General features: G+C 35.4%; 24 non-coding genes and 1 pseudogene across 25 annotated transcripts; all 25 read left to right on the top strand.

Moving 5' to 3' along the window:
* The first annotated feature begins 923 nt into the window (after positions 1-923).
* Positions 924-5,461, top strand: LOC149843544 (cinnamoyl-CoA reductase-like SNL6; annotated as a pseudogene). Its single transcript, XR_016430986.1, has 5 exons — positions 924-1,248; positions 1,591-1,764; positions 2,919-3,113; positions 3,720-3,873; positions 5,082-5,461. The product of XR_016430986.1 is annotated as a cinnamoyl-CoA reductase-like SNL6 (transcript).
* A 2,705-nt stretch (positions 5,462-8,166) lies between these two features.
* On the top strand, positions 8,167-8,258 carry LOC149843543 (small nucleolar RNA snoR1). Its single transcript, XR_016431251.1, has one exon. It is a non-coding gene; the product is annotated as a small nucleolar RNA snoR1 (small nucleolar RNA).
* Positions 8,259-9,752: 1,494 nt separating this feature from the next.
* Positions 9,753-9,845, top strand: LOC149843542 (small nucleolar RNA snoR1). The gene has a single exon (XR_016431247.1). It is a non-coding gene; the product is annotated as a small nucleolar RNA snoR1 (small nucleolar RNA).
* A 587-nt stretch (positions 9,846-10,432) lies between these two features.
* Positions 10,433-10,527, top strand: LOC149843541 (small nucleolar RNA snoR1). The gene has a single exon (XR_016431242.1). It is a non-coding gene; the product is annotated as a small nucleolar RNA snoR1 (small nucleolar RNA).
* A 109-nt stretch (positions 10,528-10,636) lies between these two features.
* LOC149843540 (small nucleolar RNA snoR1) lies at positions 10,637-10,729 on the top strand. The gene has a single exon (XR_016431265.1). It is a non-coding gene; the product is annotated as a small nucleolar RNA snoR1 (small nucleolar RNA).
* Positions 10,730-11,483: 754 nt separating this feature from the next.
* LOC149843539 (small nucleolar RNA snoR1) lies at positions 11,484-11,576 on the top strand. The gene has a single exon (XR_016431260.1). It is a non-coding gene; the product is annotated as a small nucleolar RNA snoR1 (small nucleolar RNA).
* A 584-nt stretch (positions 11,577-12,160) lies between these two features.
* On the top strand, positions 12,161-12,255 carry LOC149843538 (small nucleolar RNA snoR1). The gene has a single exon (XR_016431266.1). It is a non-coding gene; the product is annotated as a small nucleolar RNA snoR1 (small nucleolar RNA).
* A 109-nt stretch (positions 12,256-12,364) lies between these two features.
* Positions 12,365-12,457, top strand: LOC149843537 (small nucleolar RNA snoR1). Its single transcript, XR_016431240.1, has one exon. It is a non-coding gene; the product is annotated as a small nucleolar RNA snoR1 (small nucleolar RNA).
* Positions 12,458-13,055: 598 nt separating this feature from the next.
* Positions 13,056-13,150, top strand: LOC149843536 (small nucleolar RNA snoR1). The gene has a single exon (XR_016431255.1). It is a non-coding gene; the product is annotated as a small nucleolar RNA snoR1 (small nucleolar RNA).
* Positions 13,151-13,259: 109 nt separating this feature from the next.
* LOC149843535 (small nucleolar RNA snoR1) lies at positions 13,260-13,352 on the top strand. The gene has a single exon (XR_016431253.1). It is a non-coding gene; the product is annotated as a small nucleolar RNA snoR1 (small nucleolar RNA).
* A 565-nt stretch (positions 13,353-13,917) lies between these two features.
* Positions 13,918-14,012, top strand: LOC149843534 (small nucleolar RNA snoR1). Its single transcript, XR_016431254.1, has one exon. It is a non-coding gene; the product is annotated as a small nucleolar RNA snoR1 (small nucleolar RNA).
* Positions 14,013-14,122: 110 nt separating this feature from the next.
* Positions 14,123-14,215, top strand: LOC149843533 (small nucleolar RNA snoR1). The gene has a single exon (XR_016431249.1). It is a non-coding gene; the product is annotated as a small nucleolar RNA snoR1 (small nucleolar RNA).
* A 612-nt stretch (positions 14,216-14,827) lies between these two features.
* Positions 14,828-14,921, top strand: LOC149843532 (small nucleolar RNA snoR1). The gene has a single exon (XR_016431262.1). It is a non-coding gene; the product is annotated as a small nucleolar RNA snoR1 (small nucleolar RNA).
* Positions 14,922-15,030: 109 nt separating this feature from the next.
* On the top strand, positions 15,031-15,123 carry LOC149843531 (small nucleolar RNA snoR1). Its single transcript, XR_016431259.1, has one exon. It is a non-coding gene; the product is annotated as a small nucleolar RNA snoR1 (small nucleolar RNA).
* Positions 15,124-15,721: 598 nt separating this feature from the next.
* LOC149843530 (small nucleolar RNA snoR1) lies at positions 15,722-15,816 on the top strand. Its single transcript, XR_016431257.1, has one exon. It is a non-coding gene; the product is annotated as a small nucleolar RNA snoR1 (small nucleolar RNA).
* A 110-nt stretch (positions 15,817-15,926) lies between these two features.
* On the top strand, positions 15,927-16,017 carry LOC149843529 (small nucleolar RNA snoR1). Its single transcript, XR_016431246.1, has one exon. It is a non-coding gene; the product is annotated as a small nucleolar RNA snoR1 (small nucleolar RNA).
* A 616-nt stretch (positions 16,018-16,633) lies between these two features.
* LOC149843528 (small nucleolar RNA snoR1) lies at positions 16,634-16,728 on the top strand. Its single transcript, XR_016431264.1, has one exon. It is a non-coding gene; the product is annotated as a small nucleolar RNA snoR1 (small nucleolar RNA).
* Positions 16,729-17,508: 780 nt separating this feature from the next.
* Positions 17,509-17,601, top strand: LOC149843527 (small nucleolar RNA snoR1). The gene has a single exon (XR_016431256.1). It is a non-coding gene; the product is annotated as a small nucleolar RNA snoR1 (small nucleolar RNA).
* Positions 17,602-17,710: 109 nt separating this feature from the next.
* Positions 17,711-17,803, top strand: LOC149843526 (small nucleolar RNA snoR1). The gene has a single exon (XR_016431243.1). It is a non-coding gene; the product is annotated as a small nucleolar RNA snoR1 (small nucleolar RNA).
* Positions 17,804-18,381: 578 nt separating this feature from the next.
* Positions 18,382-18,476, top strand: LOC149843525 (small nucleolar RNA snoR1). The gene has a single exon (XR_016431258.1). It is a non-coding gene; the product is annotated as a small nucleolar RNA snoR1 (small nucleolar RNA).
* Positions 18,477-18,585: 109 nt separating this feature from the next.
* On the top strand, positions 18,586-18,678 carry LOC149843524 (small nucleolar RNA snoR1). The gene has a single exon (XR_016431232.1). It is a non-coding gene; the product is annotated as a small nucleolar RNA snoR1 (small nucleolar RNA).
* A 520-nt stretch (positions 18,679-19,198) lies between these two features.
* LOC149843523 (small nucleolar RNA snoR1) lies at positions 19,199-19,293 on the top strand. The gene has a single exon (XR_016431234.1). It is a non-coding gene; the product is annotated as a small nucleolar RNA snoR1 (small nucleolar RNA).
* A 281-nt stretch (positions 19,294-19,574) lies between these two features.
* Positions 19,575-19,669, top strand: LOC149843522 (small nucleolar RNA snoR1). Its single transcript, XR_016431233.1, has one exon. It is a non-coding gene; the product is annotated as a small nucleolar RNA snoR1 (small nucleolar RNA).
* Positions 19,670-19,776: 107 nt separating this feature from the next.
* Positions 19,777-19,869, top strand: LOC149843521 (small nucleolar RNA snoR1). Its single transcript, XR_016431235.1, has one exon. It is a non-coding gene; the product is annotated as a small nucleolar RNA snoR1 (small nucleolar RNA).
* A 610-nt stretch (positions 19,870-20,479) lies between these two features.
* LOC149843520 (small nucleolar RNA snoR1) lies at positions 20,480-20,574 on the top strand. The gene has a single exon (XR_016431244.1). It is a non-coding gene; the product is annotated as a small nucleolar RNA snoR1 (small nucleolar RNA).
* Positions 20,575-23,157: the final 2,583 nt, after the last annotated feature.

The following is a 23,157-nucleotide window of genomic DNA, read 5'->3' as shown; positions in this document are numbered from 1 at the left end:
AAGTTTGTTTTTCAATTGTTTTGATTTAGATTCACTTTTCCTTATTTCTTTGGGCTAATGTTTGTTGGATGGGTAGATGTAACATCTTGCGCCATGTTTTTGTGAAGAAATGGATTTTGCCATTATTTCCCTTCTATTCAGTTTAATTTTTCTTTCCCTTTATTTCTTTTAATGATTGGGGGAAAAAAGGGCATGATCGGAAAATAGGAGTTTGAAAAGATTTTAATTGAGACAAAGGGGGTAGAGAAATCGTCAAGAGAGTATACCATTATCCCATGTTGCATAAGAAAGTAATCATGTTACATAAATAATGTTTAAGTAATTAAAAAAATAGATGTTAATTCTCATGTTGCATAAGAAAGTAAGATGGTGATCAGCAGTGCAGCTGCGTGGCTGCATAAGAAGTGACCTCTTTTTTTTTTTTTAAAGGAAAGCTGGGGTTAGTCAGACCCCTTCCCGTTGATACTATTATGTTTTGAACTTGCAACGTCCCTGCTCTTACGAGTCTTACCAGGCAAGCGGAGCCCCTGTTGGTAAAAAAAAGTTGCCAGATAGAAACCGACTCATAAATAATATTTTTTCGGATTTTCTGGAAATTAAAAAATAGCAGCCTAGCCTACGATATACCAAATTTTCAACTCTTAAATAATCATATTTTATGAGGAAAGAATACAGTTGAAAAGGGCCGTGTTTCCTTGTCCAGGGGGGTGGCAAACACTTTCCCCTTTATAATTGTAGTGTTTACCATGCAAGGCTGCCACTATTTTTGAATTTTTGGGAATACTGAATTTCTAGGAAAGTACAAATCCGGTGTTATATATGTCGAGAACCTCTCTCTCTCTCTCAAGACTTTTCTTTCTGCTGAAATTTTCATAGGGTTGAAGAAAAAGCCCTCTGCGTAACTCTTTGGATTGAGGGGCCTTTTTTTAACTCCTACATAAGGCCATTGGCAGAAACTTATCAGCTGAGAAAGTTGGTAGCAGAGAAAATTGGTGTTAAGGAAGGAAATAAGCATGGGGATCATCAGGACAATGGAGAGCCTAAAGGCCGAGATGGAAGAGATGAAGCTCATGATCACGCAGACCATCCGAAGGAAGCCTGCTGAACAAGATCTGATAGCTGCTCAAGCCGTCGAGTCCAGGGAGAAGGTGGTGTGCGTAACAAGTGGCATCTCCTATTTGGGCCTATCGATTGCCGGGGAGCTTCTTCTGCAGGGCTACCGCGTGCGTCTTGGGGTGGACAATGAAGGTATCATCATATCATCCCTTTAACAAAGTACTCGGTCCACACAAAACACAGAAAATCGCTGCTGTGTGTATCGATTTTCTGTGAGACAACACAAACACAGAAACCGGGCAGCGATTTTCTGTGTTTTGTGTGGCCTGACGATCACTGGATCTGCTCTCGAGAATATGTTTTCAAACAGTGTTTAATTAGTTTGTTTAAGTCCTCTGTTGCTCCTAGAGCCTGTGTTCAAATTCATGCTTCTCTTCATTTTTCAGCCTTTCTGCTCTCTTTCGAGGAACACTTAATTCGCTCCCTCTTCTTCTTTTTTTTGGTAACACTCACTATTGATTGGTTCTCATATAGAGCATCTGGAGAAACTTAGTGAAATGGAGGTGCTTGCTACGGCAAGGAACAGAGTGCAGATAGTGGTGGCAAAGGTGATGGAGATAGAGAGCCTGTGTGCAGCCTTTCGATGGATGTCATGGGGTCTTTCACACCTCTGCTTTTGTTGATGCAGCGGGCATCTCAGGATACACAGTATGTCTCCTTTTTTTTCTCCTATGATTTCAATCTCAAGGATATAAAAGTCATGAGAAAGTGTTTCATGCATCCATCGTTTGAAGGATCCTTTCTTGCGGGAGTGATGATGGCGTGTGAGATGGGCTGCCCTCTTGAGGCTCAGAGGCCAGATTTGCACAAAAGGAATGTGCCACTGCACCTGAACGCCCTCCATCTGCTGTTGTACAGCCGATAGAAGGCGCTCAGGTGCAGCGGCATATTGATGGAGGGCACTCAGGTGAAGCAGCATATTGCATTTGTACAATTGTGATTGCACCTGATCCAGAGTGTTGTCTTTTTAGTCTTCTGACCACATGGTTCTATGGAAAACCTCTAATGGCTAAATTTTCCCACAACGAAGGCCCAGTGAGGCTGAGACATGTAAAAGCTGTCATTGTTGGTCACTGGGTCAATCTTGTGACCAACTTTTACAATATTCAATGCAAAAGCGATCAAAGCTGCATATCACAATCACAACTTGTACTTTTCGAGTTGAGGTTGTGATTTACAACCACAAGATCTTGATAAAAATCAAGAATCACAGGGCACTGCAAACATGTCTCCACCAAACATCTCATCTGATGATGATGTGTGTGGACCCATGCTCATGGTTTTCAAGTGAGATGCACGGTTCCCAAGTGAGTTGTGCAGTCAGGATTGAATATAAGCCATTTCACAATTGGCCCTTGCTATGACCAATGTGAGTATTGTAGTTTTGATGTAGAGTGTCAGTGGCCATTTTATCTTTGTGTGCAGCCTATCAAAAAAAAGAAAAAAACTGCCATCCTCTTTTGGTCGTATGACTTTGTCATCTCTCATAAGAAAACTTTCATTGTCCTAACAATCGTTATGTTAATAATTCTATTTAGAAATCTGTTTTCTCCCAATATTTCAAAAAGAGTCATGTTTTGTGAAGAGATATTTCACAACCCATATTTTCAATGAAGCTGTCAAATAGCGACATGAAATTAATTAATGATTAAGATCCATATAAAGTGTTGTTTTTAACCTTTACTTTGAAAATGTTTCTTTAAGCTCCGGTACTAGCTAGAGACATGGTTGCCATCATGAAGTGTTGATTGCCAGTTTATACACCATTGTATTGAGTTGATATTGTACAAAAATGAACGCAGAAACATTTGGCTGATTTGGAGGCGAAGGCTGCTGAGAAGGTGATCGAGGCCTGCTCCAGGACATCATCTGTGAGAAAATGCGTGTGTACGTCTTCATTGTTGGCATAAATATGGAAGCCCACCACCGATCCAGACTTTGGACCCATCGTAGATGAGAGTTGTTGGAGCCAAGAAAGTCTATGCAGACAAAAGAAGGTAAGCATATACAATATGTATATGAATGTATACAGTGATAAATAACTACTACTCAACTAGGGATGGCAGTGGACCGGGTGAAAACTGAGCCCGCCCCGCCTCACCCGGTTTGGACCAGGGATGGAGGACATGAAATGGGGGATGGAGGCAGGAATGGAGGTTAAAATCAAAACCCGTGCAGGGATGGACTTACCGACGAAAAATGGGGCCCCGCCCTGCCACACTCTGTCCCCAATGATTCTTTAAGGATGGCAGTGAACAGAGGGAAAACAGGGCCCTGCCCCCCTCACCCCATTTGGACGGGGGATGAAGGACCTGAAGCGGGGTTGGAGGTTAAAATTGAAACTCGTGCTGGGATGGAGGCAGGATTTTGAGATGGGGCGGGGGTGGAGACCTTGTCCCACACCCCCGCCACAGTCCATTCTGTCTGATAAAGTTTAGTGACAATTGCTTTCTTAACAATGTGAACCCAAATCTTCATATTCAAGCAATTTGCTTGACAGTGAGCTGTTCAAATAAATATCTTGGCACTTTAAGTTGGTGCTCAAATCAAGTCTTTTTTTTTAATCCTTTTTGGTGCTTACAGTATCATGTTGAATGTGGCAGCTTTGGCTTGCATTAGGTAAGACCATGGCAGAGAAGACTGCTTGGAGGAAAGCTCAAGAAATGAATGTGAATCTAGCCACCATTTGCCCAGCACTTATTACGGGGCCAGGCTTTTATGACAGTAATTCCACCGGATCCATTGCATATCTCAAAGGTACTAACCTTATATTACATTTTGTTCATTTCCTGGAATATCCTGTTCGTAGTGAAATACTTTAGAATTGACATAGATTTTTCTTTTTTATGACGAGAAACTTGCTTAGGAACATAGGTCACTTAGGTCACGTTTGAAAGTGAGAAAGAAGTAGGAAAAGTGATATAAAATGAAAAATTCTTACTATTTTTCTGACCTTTCCAAACGGGAGAAAAATTTTATTTTAGAGTTTTTCTAAAAAACACTTTTTTTATACGGGGGTGGAGTAAGAGGAAAATTTGGTGGTCTCTTTCTCTCTCTCCATCTCAATACCACCACCATCCATCTCTCCGCCACTACCAACACCATCCATTTCACCCACCCTTGATGATTTTTTCACCATCCATCACCCCAATCCATCTCACCATCACTAATACTACCCATCATCACCCACCTCCTGAAAAATGGCTTCGGCGAGGCAAAGCTCCGGCACCGCCATTCATCTCAACATCACCCGCCTTCCGAAACCTGCCCTCTCCACGGTGATTTTCCACCATCCATCACCACCACCATCCATCTCACTGCCACTTACCTCTTAGAAAACCGTGCCAAAGAAGCTCCACCATCACCCATCATCACCTACTTAGAAAACCATGTCGGTGAAGCTATGCCACCAATCACTATCACTCACCTCCCAAAAAATCATGCCAAACAAGCTCCACCATCATCTCCCTCTTATTTTTTTAAAGATCTTCTTATCTAAAAAAAATTATCATAATCAAAACTTTTCATAGGCAAAATTTTCTTTTCTTACAAGAGTTTTTCTTGCTTACAAACGTGTGTGTTAAAATCAGCGTTTATCCTCCATCTCAATTATGTCAGATATGGACTAAATACATATATCATATCCACGTCTTTAATCAAAGACAATTTTGTGTTTAGGCACCACATGAAGCATGGCCAAGTTTAAGCCTCGGTTCTAGTTCCCATAGTTGTACCCCAACTAGACAAGAAAAATCTCACATATATGCCCATTTTTCTGACCTACAATACAGCCATGACCTGTTTAGCTACTAAACAAACGCCAACATTTTAACCAACAATTCCAAAATTGTCTCCAAGATCTCAAAAACCAGATAGCATTGCCCTGAGACACCAAGCATCTGCATCCAAACATATCATAATTCATCTCAAGAGCATGCAAGCATCTGATCTCATGCCGTATGCAGGTGCCCAAGAAATGTTCACATGTGGATTGGTGGCTACTGCAAGTGTTGGCAAAGTGGCAAAGGCGCACGTCATGGTCTATGAGGACATGCATAGAGGTGCAGGCGGACGTTATGTATGCTTTGATCATGTGATCAAGACAGTGGAAGATGCACTACAACTCCAGGAAAAGATGAAAATGCCATACAGGATAACTCAATCCACACACGATCCCCTTCCCCTCTATGATCTGAGGAACACTAAGCTCTTCAGATTAATGTCAGCGAATCTACGATGCTTGAATACCGTGTACTTGGATCCATGATATTGTTGGTATAATCGCATCAATGTATATGAAAGTAGTGATAGTTTTGTCTAAATGAGCCATCAATATGCTTGTCCATCCACTTGTAGCCATCCCAAACACGTCTTTCTTTTCCCTTTTTTCTTTAATCACAGCTCTGCACGGACACATATACGAGAAGGTAGTAGTTGCTAACCGCTGTGCTAACTCTGCTTTGGAAGGGTTTCTCATGTTTCCCTTAAATCTAATTGTACAAATTCATTCTACATGCTTGATTCCGTATTTCTATAGGTAGGTTTTTATAAAGTTAAAAAAACAAAAGGTTAAAGACTTTTCTAAATATTCAAAGATTAGAAGATCATGTTTTTCATAAAAAAAACATGATCCTTTCAAATCTCAATGGTATTGTTGTATAACCGGTAGGAGTCAGACTATCCCCAGTTCACCTTTTAAAAAAAAATGTTGTTTCCTAGTAAATTGACCGTGCCAAACACATGTGTACGGTCATATTTCAGTAATCCATGAAAAAATCCTTGGAAAGCCCGGTTAACACCGCAGTTAGCTAGAAAAGTGGTTAGCAGCCACCAACCCCTCTCTCTATATATAAAGGGAGAGTGAGTAATGAGTATGTGCTAAATGACTTTAATGCTAAATGTGCTAAATGATGTATACCGTTGGATCTCGTTTAGATCCAACGGCGGCGTGAATACAATGTACTTAGAACATTGCATTTGGGGATTTCGAATCCCTATCCTCTCACTTCCTCTCCCGCTCCCCTCTCCGCCGAATCTTCCCTTTTTTCCTCTCTCTCTCTCTCCCTCTCCTTCTCCCGCTCCCCTCTCGGTCGAATCCCTCTCCTCTCCCTCTCCCGCTCCCCTCTCCGTCCCCCGTCCTGCTACCGAACACGGGTTTAGCATGTCGGAGGAGCGTCTCCCCTGAGACTCAGCGTGCGTCCCTCTTCTGCTCAGCGCTGGAGCGTCTCCCCATAGCCTCCTCTGCTAGATCCCCTCTCCGTCGGCTGTCTCTCTTCTCCCCTCTTCGTCGAACGAAAGAATTTGACATATGGTAGGATGGTGAAAGGGATTCCAAAGACATGAAGAAGGAAAGAGATCAAGATACTGAAGGAGATACACAAGAAAAACGTGACAGGTCTTGTGAAAAAGAATCAGATGATGTATTTGTTGGGGATAGGGCTACCGAAAGGGAGAGAAAAGCATTTGGTTATGGGGTTCAACAACGTAGGAGAATGCTTCGGCCAAGAGCAAATCTTCAATCAGCAAGTAGGGAATCTCGGATGCGGTCTCGTCCAAAGGATAATGAAGGGTACTCATCTTTGTTTTTATGATTCGCATCCTATATATTGTCTATTAGTTGTATCTGAGCATTTTTACTGGTCTTCTCAAAACCCAAATGTTTAATATGTTTTTTTTGCATATCTTGAACACACTTGTCAAAACGTACAAGAGTGATATGGTACCTATGTCATCGAAGTGTCAATATATACATTTCATGTTGTTAAATGGTAGACATTGCAATGCCATTAATTGTGTTATTCTTCAAACATGAATTGCACAATTTGATAACGTACGAAAAAATTGTTGTTAGACTTAGGCACTGCAAATGTATTGAATATCTAATCCCCAAACATGAATTGCCCAATTCGGCCATTTGGGTGCTGAGCTTTTTTGTTTGGCATCATCATCGCTACAGAGCTTTATGTTTTATGTTATTTCATTCATTTCAATTGTGTTGCTTTGAATCAAAATTGTTTGCAAGTGCTTTTCATACCTTCAGTGTATTTCGCTAGTTCAGCATCGTCATCGTGTACTATGAGTAGTCCCTATATTGAGATCTATAATCGAGCGTGTGATCCCTACATGAAGATTTCGTGGAATCTGATGAGAGTTTCCTATCAAAGCCTAGAGGTGGAAGGAGGAGGGAGGTTGTGACGGTAGAGATTCTATTGACCAAGAGAGTCGTTCCCCAGGACTTGAGCTTGGTGCTGGATAACGGGGATGAGTACATGAGTTGGTTGCTCACTGATGATGGAGAATGACACTTCAATCTTGTGATCCTTTGAATTCAGATGCCCTCTTTCTCCATGAACAAGAAAAGGATTGTATATCTGATGAGTGAAATCAAGGATCGATCGAGTTATTTTTTTATTAATTAGGCTTCTAGCTAAGGTATCGATTTTGTAGGGCTCGGTAGCAATCCTTCTGTTCACTATATCAATAGCTCATTATTCTCACATTGTTGGGCCCACACTTGTGGTACATGTACATAAAACCTAGACATCTCGACATGCGGGTGGCATAGTATACAGTGCCATCAGTTGTAAGATTAAAATAAGATTGTATGTGTTTCAAGAACAGCCCACAGATGATTAAATTATATAATTAGCTCTTTCTTCGGAGGTTTATTGCTAAGTTTTCATTATTAGTGATCCTTTGTTTCTTGCTTAGAATAAGATAAAGAAAATACAAACTATTTGCTGGTCTCTGAATGTGAGACACTTCCTCTTGTTATCAGTCTAGCTTTTCTTTTCTTTCTTTCTGGACTAAAGGGGAAGAAGAACTCCTGTTACTGTTGTTATCTTTTATGTTTCGCTCAACTGGTTAATGAAATGTTTGTTTTGTCACCTCTTGTATAAGAATGATATTCTATGGATCATCCGTTGAGCAGAGATAAACAATTTATGATTCATTTTCTATTTTTCTTTGTTCTATTTTTCTCCCCATATAATTTCCTTCTTCTCTTGTGACATCTTTCTAAGATTATGTCTTCTTTTGCATTTTTTTAATGGCCATGATGATCAATGCTTCTTTTGACACCTCTTGTACGAGAACTTTCAAATCTTGTTCTTTGAGTAGAGCTAAGCAAACTATTCTGAGCGATCTCCTCCATTTATGTTATTTTTTCTCATTTTGTTTCATGGTTTTCATGTGGCATCTTTCTTACATTATCTACTGCCTATGTCACATGGGTGCGGGTGCGACACGGGTGCGGCACAATTTTAAAAATGTTGGACATGGGGACTCGGCTATATAGATATATATAGATATTTTTAATATATATATATATAAATAATATATCCAATGTGCACATATATGTGGATATTGTCCTCTAAAGTTTCGGACCAGCATGAATGTTTTACAAACTTTTCCAATTGTACTTTTGCCCTTGTAGAAAGGGGGGTCCGGGGGCTCCCCACGGCGCGGGCCCCGGAAATTTTTTCTGGGGCTTATGTTTGAGACTCATGCTATATATATATATTTAAAATTATATAAAAATATCAGTTTTTTTTGTTTTTTGCCTTAAAAATGGACATTTTTGGACTAAGTCAACGTTGACCGAGTCCAAAACAAGGACGGACTCGGCCTTGACTCGTTGACTGAGTCCGAGCCGTTTCCGAAGCCGCACCCGTGTCGGGGTGTGTTGACTCGGGTGCGGTGCCTCCCTAGTCGAGTCCGTGTGACATAGTCTACCGCTATTTTTCTATGTTTTTATTTTATTTGTGATATGACCATCATGATTATTGCTTCTTCTGAAACATCTTGTATGGGAACAAAAATATCTTGAAGTTGTTCCTTGAGCACATGTAAGCGACTATCTGACACATTTTTTATAATCTTTTTAAGATTTTAACCAAATTAAAAGTTTATTTTTCAAGTTTTTTTATTTGGAATGTCTCTTTTCCTTATTTCTTTGGGCTAATGTTTGTTCAATGGGAAGATGTAACAAGTTCCACCATGTTTTTGTTAAGAAAAGGATTTTGTCATTATTTTCATTCTATTCATTCGAAATTCCCTTTCCCATAATTTCTTTTAATGAATGGGGGAACAAAGGGGAGTTTGAAAAAATTTTAACCGAGAAAAATGGGGCAAAGAAATGGTCAAGATAGTATACCATTATCCCATTTTTAATTGGTTGTGTTTTAGTTTATTATATGTTTTGCAAATGGTTTCTTAGTGTGTCTCTCTTGTTTATTATATGTTATGCAAATGGTTGCTTAGTATTTCGCTCAACTTGTTAATGAAATGTTTGTTTTGTCACCTCTTGTATAAGAATGATCTTCTATGGATCGTTAGTTGAGAAGAGATAAACAATTTATGATCCATTTTCTATTTTCTCCCCATATATCTCGTCACATCTTTCTAAGATTATGTCTTTTGCATTTTTTAATGGCCATGATGATCAATGCTTCTTTTGACACCTCTTGCAGGCGAGCAACTTTCAAAGCACGTTCTTTGAGCAGAGATAAGCAAACTGTTCTGAGTGATTTCCTTTGTTTATGTTATTTTTCGCATTTTGTTTCATGATTTTCAATCGACATCTTTCTTACATTATCTCCGGCTATTTTTTTATGATTTTCTTTTATTTATGATATGACCATGATGATTATTGCTTCTTCTGACACCTCTTGTATGAGAAATATCTCTTGAAGTTGTTCCTTGAGCACATGCAAGCGACTATGTGGCCCATTTTCTATAATCTTTTTAAGTTTTTAACCAAATTAGAAGTTTGTTTTTCAAGTGTTTTTATTTGGATTATCTCTTTTCCTTATTTCTTTCGTTGGATGGGAAGATGTAACATCTTGCACCATGTTTTTGATAAGAAAAGGATTTTGTCATTATTTTTCTTCTATTCATTTTAATTTTCCTCTCCCTTTATTTCTTTTAATGAATGGGAGAACATAGGGGAGTTTGAAAAGATTTTAATTGAGAAAAACGGTGTTAGAAAATGGTCAAGAAAGTATACCAGTATCCCATTTTTAATTGGTTGTGTTTTAGGTTATTGTATGTTTTGCAAATGGTTTCTTAGTGTGTGTCTCTTGTTTATTATATGTTATGCAAATGGTTGCTTAGTATTTCACTCAACTGGTTAATGAAATGTTTGTTTTGTCACCTCTTGTATAAGAATGATCTTCTATAGATCGTCGCTTTATTAGAGACAAACAATTTATGATCCATTTCCTGTTTTTCTTTGTTCTATTTTTCTCCCCATATAATTTCCTTCTTCTCTTGAGACATCTTTGTAAGATTATGTTTTCTTTTGCATTTTTTTATTGGCCATGATGATCAATGCTTCTTCTGACACCTCTTGTACGAGAACAACTTTCAAAGCATGTTCTTTGAGCAGAGATAAGCAAACTGTTCTGAGTGATGCCCTCCATTTATGTTATTTTTCTCATTTTGTTTCATGGTTTTCATGTGGCATCTTTCTTACATTATCTCCTACTATTTTTCTATGTTTTTCTTTTATTTGTGATATCACCATGATGATTATTGCTTCTTCTGACACCTCTTGTATCAGAACTATCTCTTGAAGTTGTTCCTTGAGCACTTGTTAGCGACTATCTGACCCATTTTCTATGATCTTTTTAAGATTTTAACCAAATTAAAAGTTTGTTTTTCAAGTGTTTTTATTTGGAATGTCTCTTTTCCTTATTTCTTTGGGCTAATATTTGTTTGATGGGAAGATGTAACAAGTTGCACCATGTTTTTGTTAAGAAAATGATTTTGTCATTATTTTCATTCTATTCATTTAAAATTTCTTTTAATGAATGGGGGAACAAAGGGGAGTTTGAAAAAATTTAACCGAGAAAAATGGGTCAAAGAAATGGTCAAGATAGTATAACATTATCCCATTTTTAATTGGTTGTGTTTTAGTTTATTATATGTTTTGCAAATGGTTTCTTAGTGTGTCTCTCTTGTTTATTATATGTTATGCAAATGGTTGCTTAGTATTTCGCTCAACTTGTTAATGAAATGTTTGTTTTGTCACCTCTTGTATAAGAATGATCTTCTATGGATCGTTAGTTGAGAAGAGATAAACAATTTATGATCCATTTTCTATTTTCTCCCCATATATCTCGTCACATCTTTCTAAGATTATGTCTTTTGCATTTTTTAATGGCCATGATGATCAATGCTTCTTTTGACACATCTTGCAGGCGAGCAACTTTCAAAGCACGTTCTTTGAGCAGAGATAAGCAAACTGTTCTGAGCGATTTCCTTTGTTTATGTTATTTTTCGCATTTTGTTTCATGATTTTCAATCGACATCTTTCTTACATTATCTCCGACTATTTTTTTATGATTTTCTTTTATTTATGATATGACCATGATGATTATTGCTTCTTCTGACACCTCTTGTATGTGAAATATCTCTTGAAGTTGTTCCTTGAGCACATGCAAGCGACTATGTGGCCCATTTTCTATAATCTTTTTAAGTTTTTAACCAAATTAGAAGTTTGTTTTTCAAGTGTTTTTATTTGGATTATCTCTTTTCCTTATTTCTTTCGTTGGATGGGAAGATGTAACATCTTGCACCATGTTTTTGATAAGAAAAGGATTTTGTCATTATTTTTCTTCTATTCATTTTAATTTTCCTCTCCCTTTATTTCTTTTAATGAATGGGAGAACATAGGGGAGTTTGAAAAGATTTTAATTGAGAAAAACGGTGTTAAAAAATGGTCAAGAAAGTATACCAGTATCCCATTTTTAATTGGTTGTGTTTTAGGTTATTGTATGTTTTGCAAATGGTTTCTTAGTGTGTGTCTCTTGTTTATTATATGTTATGCAAATGGTTGCTTAGTATTTCACTCAACTGGTTAATGAAATGTTTGTTTTGTCACCTCTTGTATAAGAATGATCTTCTATAGATCGTCGCTTTATTAGAGACAAACAATTTATGATCCATTTCCTGTTTTTCTTTGTTCTATTTTTCTCCCCATATAATTTCCTTCTTCTCTTGCGAGATCTTTCTATGATTATGTCTTCCTTTCATTTTTTGTGGCCATAAAGATCAATGCTTCTTCTGACACCTCTTTTATGAGAACAACTTTCAAAGCTTGTTCTTTGAGCAGAGAAAATCAAGTTGTTCTGAGTGATTTCCTCCATTTATGTTATTTTTCGCATTTTGTTTCATGGTTTCCATGTGGTATCTTTCTTACATTATCTCCTGCTATTTTTCTATATTTTTCTTTTATTTGTGATATGACCATGATGATTATTGCTTCTTTTGACACCTCTTGTATGAGAACGATCTCTTGAAGTTGTTCCTTGCGCACATGTTAGCGACTCTCTGACCCATTTTCTATGACCTTTTTAAGATTTTAACCAAATTAAAAGTTTGTTTTTCAAGTGTTTTTATTTGGAATGTCTCTTTTCCTATTTTCTTTGGGCTAATGTTTGTTCGATGGGAAGATGTAACAAGTTGCACCATGTTTTTGTTAAGAAAATGATTTTGTCATTATTTTCATTCTATTCATTTAAAATTTCCTTTCCCATAATTTCTTTTAATGAATGGGGGAACAAAGGGGAGTTTGAAAAAAATTTAACCGAGAAAAATGGGTCAAATAAATGGTCAAGCTAGTATACCATTATTCCATTTTTAACTGGTTGTGTTTTAGTTTATTATATGTTTTGCAAATGGTTTCTTACTGTGTCTCTCTTGTTTATTATATGTTATGCAAATGGTTGCTTAGTATTTTGCTCAACTGTTTAATGAAATGTTTGTTTTGACACCTCTTGTATAAAAATGATCTTCTATAGATCGTCCGTTGATCAGAGTTTAACAATTTATGATCCATTTCCTATTTTTCTTTGTTCTATTTTTCTCCCCATATAATTTCCTTCTTCTCTTGTGATATCTTTGTAAGATTATGTTTTCTTTTGCATTTTTTTATTGTCCATGATGATCAATGCTTCTTCTGACACCTCTTGTACGAGAACAACTTTCAAAGCATGTTCTTTGAGCAGAGATAAGCAAACTGTTCTGAGTGATGCCCTCCATTTATGTTATTTTTCTCATTTTGTTTCATGGTTTTCATGTGGCATCTTTCTTACATTATCTCCTACTATTTATCTATGTTTTTCTTTTATTTGTGATATCACCATGATGATTATTGCTTCTTCTGACACCTCTTGTATGAGAACTATCTCTTGAAGTTGTTCCTTGAGCACTTGTTAGCGACTATCTGACCCATTTTCTATGATCTTTTTAAGATTTTAACCACATTAAAAGTTTGTTTTTCAAGTGTTTTTATTTGGAATGTCTCTTTTCCTTATTTCTTTGGGCTAATATTTGTTTGATGGGAAGATGTAACAAGTTGCACCATGTTTTTGTTAAGAAAATGATTTTGTCATTATTTTCATTCTATTCATTTAAAATTTCCTTTCCCATAATTTCTTTTAATGAATGGGGGAACAAAGGGGAGTTTGAAAAAATTTAACCGAGAAAAATGGGTCAAAGAAATGGTCAAGATAGTATAACACTATTCCATTTTTAATTGGTTGTGTTTTAGTTTATTATATGTTTTGCAAACGATTTCTTAGTGTCTCTCTTGTTTATTATATGTTATGCAAATGGTTAATGAATTTTTTTAGACACCTCTTGTATAAAAATGATCTTCTATAGATCGTCACGTTGATCAGAGATTAACAATTTATGATCCATTTCCAATTTTTCTTTGTTCTATTTTTCTCCCCGTATGATGTCCTTCTCTTGTGACATCTTTGTAAGATTATGTTATCTTTTGCATTTTTTTATGGCCATGATGATCAATTCTTCTTCTGACACCTCTTGTACGAGAACAACTTTCAAAGCTTGTTCTTTAAGCACAAATAAGCAAACTGTTCTGTGCGATTTCCTCCATTTATGTTATTTTTCGCATTTTGTTTCATGGTTTTCATGTGGCATCTTTCTTACATTATCTCCCTTTATTTTTCTATATTTTTTTGTTTATTTATGATATGACCATGATGATTATTTCTTCTTCTGACACCTCTTGTATGAAAACTATCTCTTGAAGTTGTTCCTTGAGCACATGCAAGCGACTATCAGACCCATTTTCTATAATCTTTTTAAGGTTTTAACCAAATTAAAAGTTTGTTTTTCAAGTGCTTTTATTTGGATTATTACTTTTCCTTATTTCTTTGGACTAATGTTTGATGGATGGGAAGATGTAACATCTTGCGCCATGTTTGTGTTAAGAAAAGGATTTTGTCATTATTTTTCTTCTATTCAGTTTAATTTTCTTTTCCCTTTATTTCTTTCAATGATTGGGGAACAATGGGCATGATAGGAAAATAGGAGTTTGAAAATAATTTAATTGAGAAAAAGGGGGCAGAGAAATGGTCAAGATAGTATACCATTTTCTCATTTTTAATTGGTTGTGTTTTAGTTTCTTGTATGTTTTGCAAATGGTTTCTTAGTGTGTCTCTCTTGTTTATTTTAAGTTATGCAAATGGTTGCGTAGTATTTCACTCAACTGGTTAATGAAATGTTTGTTTTGTCAGGTCTTATATAAGAATGATTTTCTATAGATCGTCCGTTGATTAGAGATAAACAATTTATGATCCATTTCCTATTTTTTTTGTTCTATTTTTCTCCCCATATAATTTCCTTCTTCTTTTGTGACATCTTTCTATGATTATGTCTTCTTTTGCAAATTTTTTATTGCCATGATGATAATGCTTCTTCTGACACCTCTTGTACGAGAACAACTTTCAAAGCTTGTTCTTTTAGTAGAGATAAGCAAACTGTTCTCAGCGATTTCCTCCATTTATGTTATTTTTCGCATTTTGTTTCATGGTTTTCATGTGGCATCTTTCTTACATTATCTCTTGCTATTTTTCTATATTTTTGTTTGATTTGTGATATGACCATGTTGATTTCTGCTTCTTCTGACACCTCTTGTATGAGAACAATCTCTTGAAGTTATTCCTTGAGCGTATGCAAGAGACTATCTGAACCATTTTCTATAATCTTTATCCAAATTACATGTTTGTTTTTCAAGCGTTTTGATTTGGAATATCACTTTTCCGTATTTCTTTGGGCTAATGTTTGTTGGATGGGAAGATGTTACATCTTACGCTATGTTTATGTTAATAAAAGAATTTTGTCATTATTTTTCTTCTATTCAGTTTAATTTTCCTTTCCCTTTATTTCTTTTAATGATATGGGAACGAATGGCATGATAGAAAAATAGGAGTTTGAAAAGATTTTTATTGAGAAAAAGGGGGCAGAGAAATGGTCAAGATAGTATACCATTTTCCGATTTTCAATTGGTTGTGTTTTAGTTTATTGTATGTTTTGCGAAAGGTTTCTTAGTGTGTCTCTCTTGTTTATTATATGTTATGCAAATGGTTGCTTAGTTTTTCGCTCAACTCGTTTTTGAAATGTTTGTTTTGTCACCTCTTGTATAAGAATGATCTTCTATAGATCGTCCGTTGATCAGAGATTAACAATTTATGATCCACTTTCTATTTTTCTTTGTTCTATTTTTCTCCCCATATAATTTCCTTCTTCTCTTGTAACATCTTTTTATGATTATGTCTTCTTTTTCATTTTTTTCCATGTTGTTCAATGCTTCTTCTGACACCTCTTGTACGAGAACAACTTTCAAAGCTTATTCTTTGAGCAGATATAAGCAAACTGTTCTGAGCGATTTCCTCCATTTCTGTTATTTTTTGCATTTTGTTTTATTGTTTTCATGTGACAGCTTTCTTACATTATCTCCCGCTATTTTTCTATATTTTTTTATTTATTTATGATATGTCCATGATGATTATTTCTTCTTCTGACACCTCTTGTATGAAAACTATCTCTTGAAGTTGTTCCTTGAGCACATGCAAGCGACTATCTGACCTATTTTCTATAATCTTTTTGAGGTTTTAACCGAATTACCAGTTTGTTTTCCAAGTATTATTATTTGGAATATCACTTTTCCTTATTTGTTTGGGCTAATGTTTGTTGGATGGGAAGATGTAACATCTTGTGCCATGTTTGTGTTAAGAAAAGGATTTTTGTCATTATTTTCCTTCTATTCAGTTTAATTTTCCTTTTCCTTTATTTCTTTTAATGATTGGGGAAACAAAGGGCATGATAGAAAAATAGGAGTTTTAAAAGATTTTGATTGAGAAAATGGGAACAGAGAAATCCTAAAGAGAGTATATCATTATCCCATTTTTAATTTGTTGTGGTTTAGTTTATTGTATATTTTGCAAATGGTTTCTTAGTGTGTCTCTCTTTTTTATAATCTGTTAGGCAAGTGGTTGCTTAGTATTTCTCTGTACTGGTTTATGAAATTTTTGTTTTGTCACCTCTTGTATAAGAATGATCTTCTATAGATCGTCCGTTGAGCAGAGATAAGCAATTTATGATCCATTTCCTATTTTTCTTTGTTCTATTTTTCTCCCCATATAATTTCCTTCTTCTCTTGTGACATCTTTCTATGATTATGTCTTCTTTTGCATTTTTTAGTGGCCATGATGATCAATGCTTCTTCTGACACCTCTTGTACCAGAACAACTTTCAAAGCTTGTTCTTTGAGCTGAGATAAGCAAGCTGTTCTTAGCGATTTCCTCCATTTACGTTATTTTTTGCATTTTGTTTCATGGTTTTTTTGTGGCATCTTTCTTACATTATCTTCTGCTATTTTTCTATATATTTTTTTATTTGTGATATGACCATGATGACTATTGCTTCTTCTGACCTCTCTTGAAGTTGTTCCTTGAGCACATGTAAGCGACTATCTGACCCATTTTCTATAATCTTTTAAAGATTTTAACCCAATTAAAAGTTTGTTTTCAAGTGTTTTTGTTTGGAATATCTCTTTTCCTTATTTCTTTGGGCTAATGTTTGTTCTATGGGAAGATGTAACAAGTTGCACCATGCTTTTGTTAAGAAAAGGATTTTGTCATTATTTTCCTTCTATTCATTTAAAATTTCCTTTCCCTTTATTTCTTCTAATGAGTGGGGGAACAAAGGGGAGTTTGAAAAAATTTTAACCGTGAAAAATGGGGCAAAGAAATGGTCAAGATATTATACCATTTTCCCATTTTGAATTGGTTGTGTTTTATTTTATTATATGTTTTGCAAATGGTTTCTTAGTGTGTCTCTCTTGTTTACTATATGTTATGCAAATGGTTGTTTTGTATTTCGCTCGACTGGTTAATGAAATGTTTGTTTTGTCACCTCTTGTATAAGAATGTTCTTCTATAGATCGTCCGTTGATCAGAGATAAACAATTTATGATCCATTTCCTATTTTTGTTTGTTCTATTTTTCTCCCCATATAATTTCCTTCTTCGCTTGTGACATCTTTGTAAGATTATGTTTTCTTTTGCATTTTTTTATTGGCCATGATGATCAATGCTTCTTCTGACACCTCTTGTATGCGAACAACTTACAAAACTTGTTCTATGAACAGAGATAAGCAAACTGTTGAGTGATGTCCTTCATTTATGTTATTTTTCGCATTTTGTTTCATGTTTTTCATGTGGCAACTTTCTTACATTATCTCCCACTATTTTTCTATGTTTTTCTTTTATTTCTGATATGACCATGATGATTATTGCTTCTTCTGACACCTCTTGTATGTGAACAATCTCTTGAAGTTGTTCCTTGAGCACATGCAAGCGACTATCAGACCCATTTTCTATAATCTTTTCAGGTTTTAACCAAATTAAAAGTTTGTTTTTCAAGTGCTTTTATTTGGTTTATTACTTTTCCTTGTTTCTTTGGGCTAATGTTTGATGGATGGGAAGATGTAACATCTTGCGCCATGTTTTTGTTAAGAAAAGGATTTTGTCATTATTTTTCTTCTATTCAGTTTCATTTTCCTTTCCCTTTATTTCTTTTAATGATTGGGGAACAAAGGGCATGATAGGAAAATAGGAGTTTGAAAAGATTTTAATTGAGAAAAAGGGTGTAGAGAAATTGGTTGTGTTTTAGTTTATTGTATGTTTTGCAAATGGTTTCCTTCTGCATCACTCTTGTTTATTATATGTTATGCAAATTGTTGCTTAGTATTTCGCTCAATTGGTTAATGAAATGTTTGTTTTGTCACTTCTTGTATAAGAATTATCTTCTATGGATCGATCGTTGAGCAGAGATAAGCAATTTATGATCCATTTCCTATTTTTCTTTGTTCTATTTTTCTCTCCATATAATTTCCTTCTTCTCTTGTGACATCTTTGTAAGATTATGTTTTCTTTTGAATTTTTTTAATGGCCATGATGATCAATGCTTCTTCTGACACCTCTTGTACGCGAACAACTTTCAAAGCTTGTTCTTTGAGCAGAGATTAGCGAACTGTTCTGATCAATTTCCTCTATTTATGTTATTTTTCGCATTTTGTTTCATGTTTTTCATGTGGCATCTTTCTTACATTATCTCCCACTATTTTTCTATATTTTTCTTTTATTTATGATATGACCATGATGATTATTGCTTCTTCTGACACCTCTTGTATGAGAACTATCTCTTGAAGTTGTTCCTTGAGCACATGCAAGCAACTATCTGACCCATTTTCAATAATCTTTTTATGATTTTAACCAAATTACAAGTTTGTTTTGCAAGTTTTTTTTTTTGGAATATCTCTTTTCCTTATTTCTTTGGGCTAATGTTTGTTGGATGGGAAGATGTAACATCTTGTGCCATGTTTGTGCTAAGAAAAAGATTTTGTCATTATTTTCCTTCTATTCAGTTTAATTTTCCTTTCCCTTTATTTCTTTTATTGATTGGGGGAACAAAGGGCATGATAGGAAACATGAGTTTTGAAAGATTTTAATTTTGAAGAAGGGGGCAGAGAATTCGTAAAAAGTGTATATCATTATCCCATTTTTAATTGGTTGTGTTTTAGTTTATTGTATGTTTTGCAAATTGTTTCTTAGAGTGTCTCTCTTGTTTATTATATGTTAGGCAACTGGTTGCTTAGTTTTTCGCTCAACTGGTTAGTGAAATGTTTGTTTTGTCACCTCTTGTATAAGAATGATCTTTTGTGGATCGTCCGTTGAGCAATGCCTTTTTTTTTGCATTTTTTTATTGGCCATGATGATCAATGCTTCTTCTGACACCTCTTGTACGAGAACAACTTTCAAAGCTTGTTCTTTGAGCAGATATAAGCAAACTGTTCTGAGCGATTTCCTGTATTTTTGTTAATTTCGCATTTTGTTTCATGTTTTCATGTGGCATCTTTCTTACTTTATCTCCCGCTATTTTTCTTTGTTTTTCTTTTATTTGTTGTATGTTTTGCAAATGGTTTCTTACAGTGTCTCTCTTGTTTATTTTATGTTAGGCAAATGGTTGCTTAGTTTTTCGCTCAACTGGTTATTGAAATGTTTGTTTTGTCACCTCTTGTATAAGAATGATCTTTTGTGGATCGTCCGTTGAGCAATGCCTTTTTTTTTGCATTTTTTTATTGGCCATGATGATCAATGCTTCTTCTGACACCTCTTGTACGAGAACAACTTTCAAAGCTTGTTCTTTGAGCAGATATAAGCAAACTGTTCTGAGCGATTTCTTGTATTTTGTTATTTTTCGCATTTTGTTTCATGTTTTCATGTGGCATCTTTCTTACATTATCTCTCGCTATTTTTCTTTGTTTTTCTTTTGTTTATGATATGACCATGATGATTATTGCTTCTTCTGACACCTCTTGTATGAGAACTATCTCTTGAAGTTGTTCCTTGAGCACATGAAAGCGACTATCTGACCCATTTTCTATAATGTTTTTAAGCTTTTAACCAAATTACAAGTTTGTTTTCCAATTTTTTTTATTTGTAATATCACTTTTCCTTATTTGTTTGGGCTAATATTTGTTGGATGGGAAGATGTAACATCTTGTGCCATTTTTGTGTTAAGAAAATGATTTTTTCATTATTTTCCTTCTATTCAGTTTATTTTTCCTTTGTCTTTATTTCTTTTAATGGTTGGGGAAACAAAGGGCATGATCGAAAAAGAGGAGTTTTACAAGATTTTAATTGAGATAAAGGGGGCATAGAAATCGTAAAGAGAGTATACCATTATCCCATTTTTAATTGGTTGTGTTTTAGTTTATTGTTTGTTTTGCAAATGGTTTCTTAGTGTGTCTCTATTGTTTATTATATGTTATCCAAATGGTTGCTTAGATTTTCGCTCAACTGGTTAATGAAATGTTTGTTTTATCACCTCTTGTATAAGAATGATCTTTTGTGGATCGTCCGTTGAGCAGAGATAAGCAATTTATGATCCATTTCTTATTTTTCTTTCTATTTTTCTCCCCAATTAATTTCCTTCTTCTCTTGGGATATCTTTCTAAATTATGTCGTTTTTTGCATTTTTTTATTGGCCATGATGATCAACGCTTCTTCTGACAGCTCTTGTACGAGAACAACTTTCAAAGGTTGTTCTTTGAGCAGAGATAAGCAAACTATTCTGAGCGATTTCCGCTATTTATGTTATTTATCACAATTTGTTTTTAAAGTTTTTAAAACTGTAATTCATCGGAAAATAGTGTTTGAAATAACAAGTCAATAGACCTTAGGTGCGTTACAATGCAAACTTTCCTTCACAAGCATATTTAAAACTTTATATGTTTAAGAAAACAAATAGATTATGACAATGCAATTTTTAATAGTTTAAGACTTGTACAAAAGAGAGATTTTTAAGAAAACCTTTGTATAACTTTGGAGCAAAATGTCAGATAAAGAGTCTCATAATGTTATATTGTTATCGTAGTTCGAAACATCACCTGACTACGAAAAACTGTTAGGTCTACAAGTAAGGCAATATACAACTGGAATAAGCAATTATAATTAGAAATGAGTTATATTGAGCATGACTAACTATTTTCAACATGAATAATTGAGTATGCAAATAAATAAAGTTTTTCGATAAAGCAATTAACTTTAAAATCCATTGAGTTATTTATCATTACAAGAAAAGAGGTAATTTCACACAAAGCACACAATTTTATAGCAAACAAATACATTAATCATGAGATGTAAGACATTGTACAACAAGTTTATAAGTTTCTTGCAATAAACAATTATAAGATAATAATAATATTAATTAGAAGATGTAATTAATGTATAAGACAAGCGATTACATTCGTCATAAGTGACTTGAGCTTACAAGTGCTACATTATGACATGCACTAAAATAGTTCACTTAAGTAGTAATGTAAGTCACATGAATCATATAATGACTAACATAATGCTAAAATCATAAGCATTTAACCAATATGGGCAGTTAATTACTGCGTAAGGAGTTCAATTAACTAGACATAGTTCAACGAGCAGTACATTGAATGCAGAGCAAACAAATAAGTCACGTCACATCACATCTCACACGTCTTAAATAAGGTGAACGTGTTAACTTATGTTTTGATATTAGCTGGCAAGGCAGGTATGTGTAAGACACAAAACGTAAAAAGAGTCGAGACCGGTCCAAGGATTTATTATGTTGTGTTTTATGATGTCCCGGTTGACTGGCTGAGTCCGTTCTTAAGGTGACAACCAGTGACCAAGAGAGTAAATCTCCAAAGGCATAGGTGGCTCGTAGATGCATTCGAAAATTTACAGAAGTGGCCTGAAAGCTAACTTTTGTAGCCCATTTCTCCTAACCCTGATGACTGGGGAAGCTGAGTCTTTTGCTCGAAATAATTGTTAATGACATGTGCATCAGAGTTTTGTACTATTCTGTCATCTCTATTGGCTGGAGTCAGCGGGTTGAATGAGCACGATGAGGGTTTCTTAACCGCCACCTCATTCTACATGCCCTGGCCTGTTAGACCCTCTCGAGCATCCTGCCTGTAAAGGCAAAACCATCATCATTAGGTGATTTATACATGCCATTGCACGTTTGAGGCAACCATACACCTCTTATCCTACTCACTGCAGTACGCTAGGAACATGTTCAAAAGTACAACCACGATGAGAGGGGTTAACTTATTGTGCGGGTAAAAATGTCACCATTTTGTTGTCTCAAACACGTGTCATTTTATGTTTGAGGTAAACATAGACTTTTCATCATACTCATTGTAGTACGCATCGTACCTATTCAAAAGTATAACTACAATGAGAGAGGTATGGATTTATTATAGAAAATCCCAAAAACAATGTTTTGCCAAAAAGACATGGTATAATCATTCAAGTTAAAACTTGTCATGCTTTGATCCTTTAGACCGTCACGAGCCTCTTGCCTGTTAGGAGATCAACAACTTTACATGATTACAATAGTGTCAAAACACATTTCGTGGTTATTAAAGACCTCTCATCTTACTCCTCGTATTCTAAACATATCTTATATATCTAAAAGTACAACTACGAAAAGCGGGTCATGGATTATTCAAAAGAAACCCAACAACAAAATCTCGCAAAGGAAGCGACAAAACGACCTAATAAAGCCTCCCAACAGAAGTGATGTAACAACAATCTAGTGATGGTGCAGGTTCCTTAATAAAACCTTCGCCCAACCCACCCACGTGCCCCTAAATAAGGTTATTTGAGTTGCATCAGAAACTCAAACTGAAGTTATAAGACAATTCTCTTAAGTACATCAATTTGAGAGATTCAATCGCTATCTCACAAAAGGCTTTCAAAATCTGTTTTACAAAAATATGCATTTTGAAAATAGGTTTGCGCTTAAAAATTATCATTTTTGGAGAACCTAAGTGCATAAGTGTGCGTCGTGTCTTTTAAAACAAATGAACGAGATGGAATATGCTCGAAGCTGCACACAACAAAGAGCAAGCTAACAAAGAGCAAGCTTGTACAGTGCAACGACGAAACAAGAAGCAAGACTTGATGTGTGAAGCTGCACATTGAGGGTAAGATGCGTAAGCAACATACAAGGTATGAAATCATACCTCGACCACCCAAATATACAAGCTAACCAATGTGTAAGCAATGCACGAGGTACAAAAATTGTACATTGGCTAAGCAAGTGCGAAAGGTGACTTGCGAGGCACGAAGTCATACTTCGATTAAACATAAGCAAGTAAAATGCAAGAGCATAGCCTTTG

This window comes from Nuphar pumila, chromosome 3 (genome assembly GCF_984573655.1).
Source record: "Nuphar pumila chromosome 3, dmNupPumi1.hap1.1, whole genome shotgun sequence".
NCBI classification, from domain to species: domain Eukaryota; kingdom Viridiplantae; phylum Streptophyta; class Magnoliopsida; order Nymphaeales; family Nymphaeaceae; genus Nuphar; species Nuphar pumila.
This window is presented reverse-complemented; position numbering and strand designations above follow the sequence as displayed.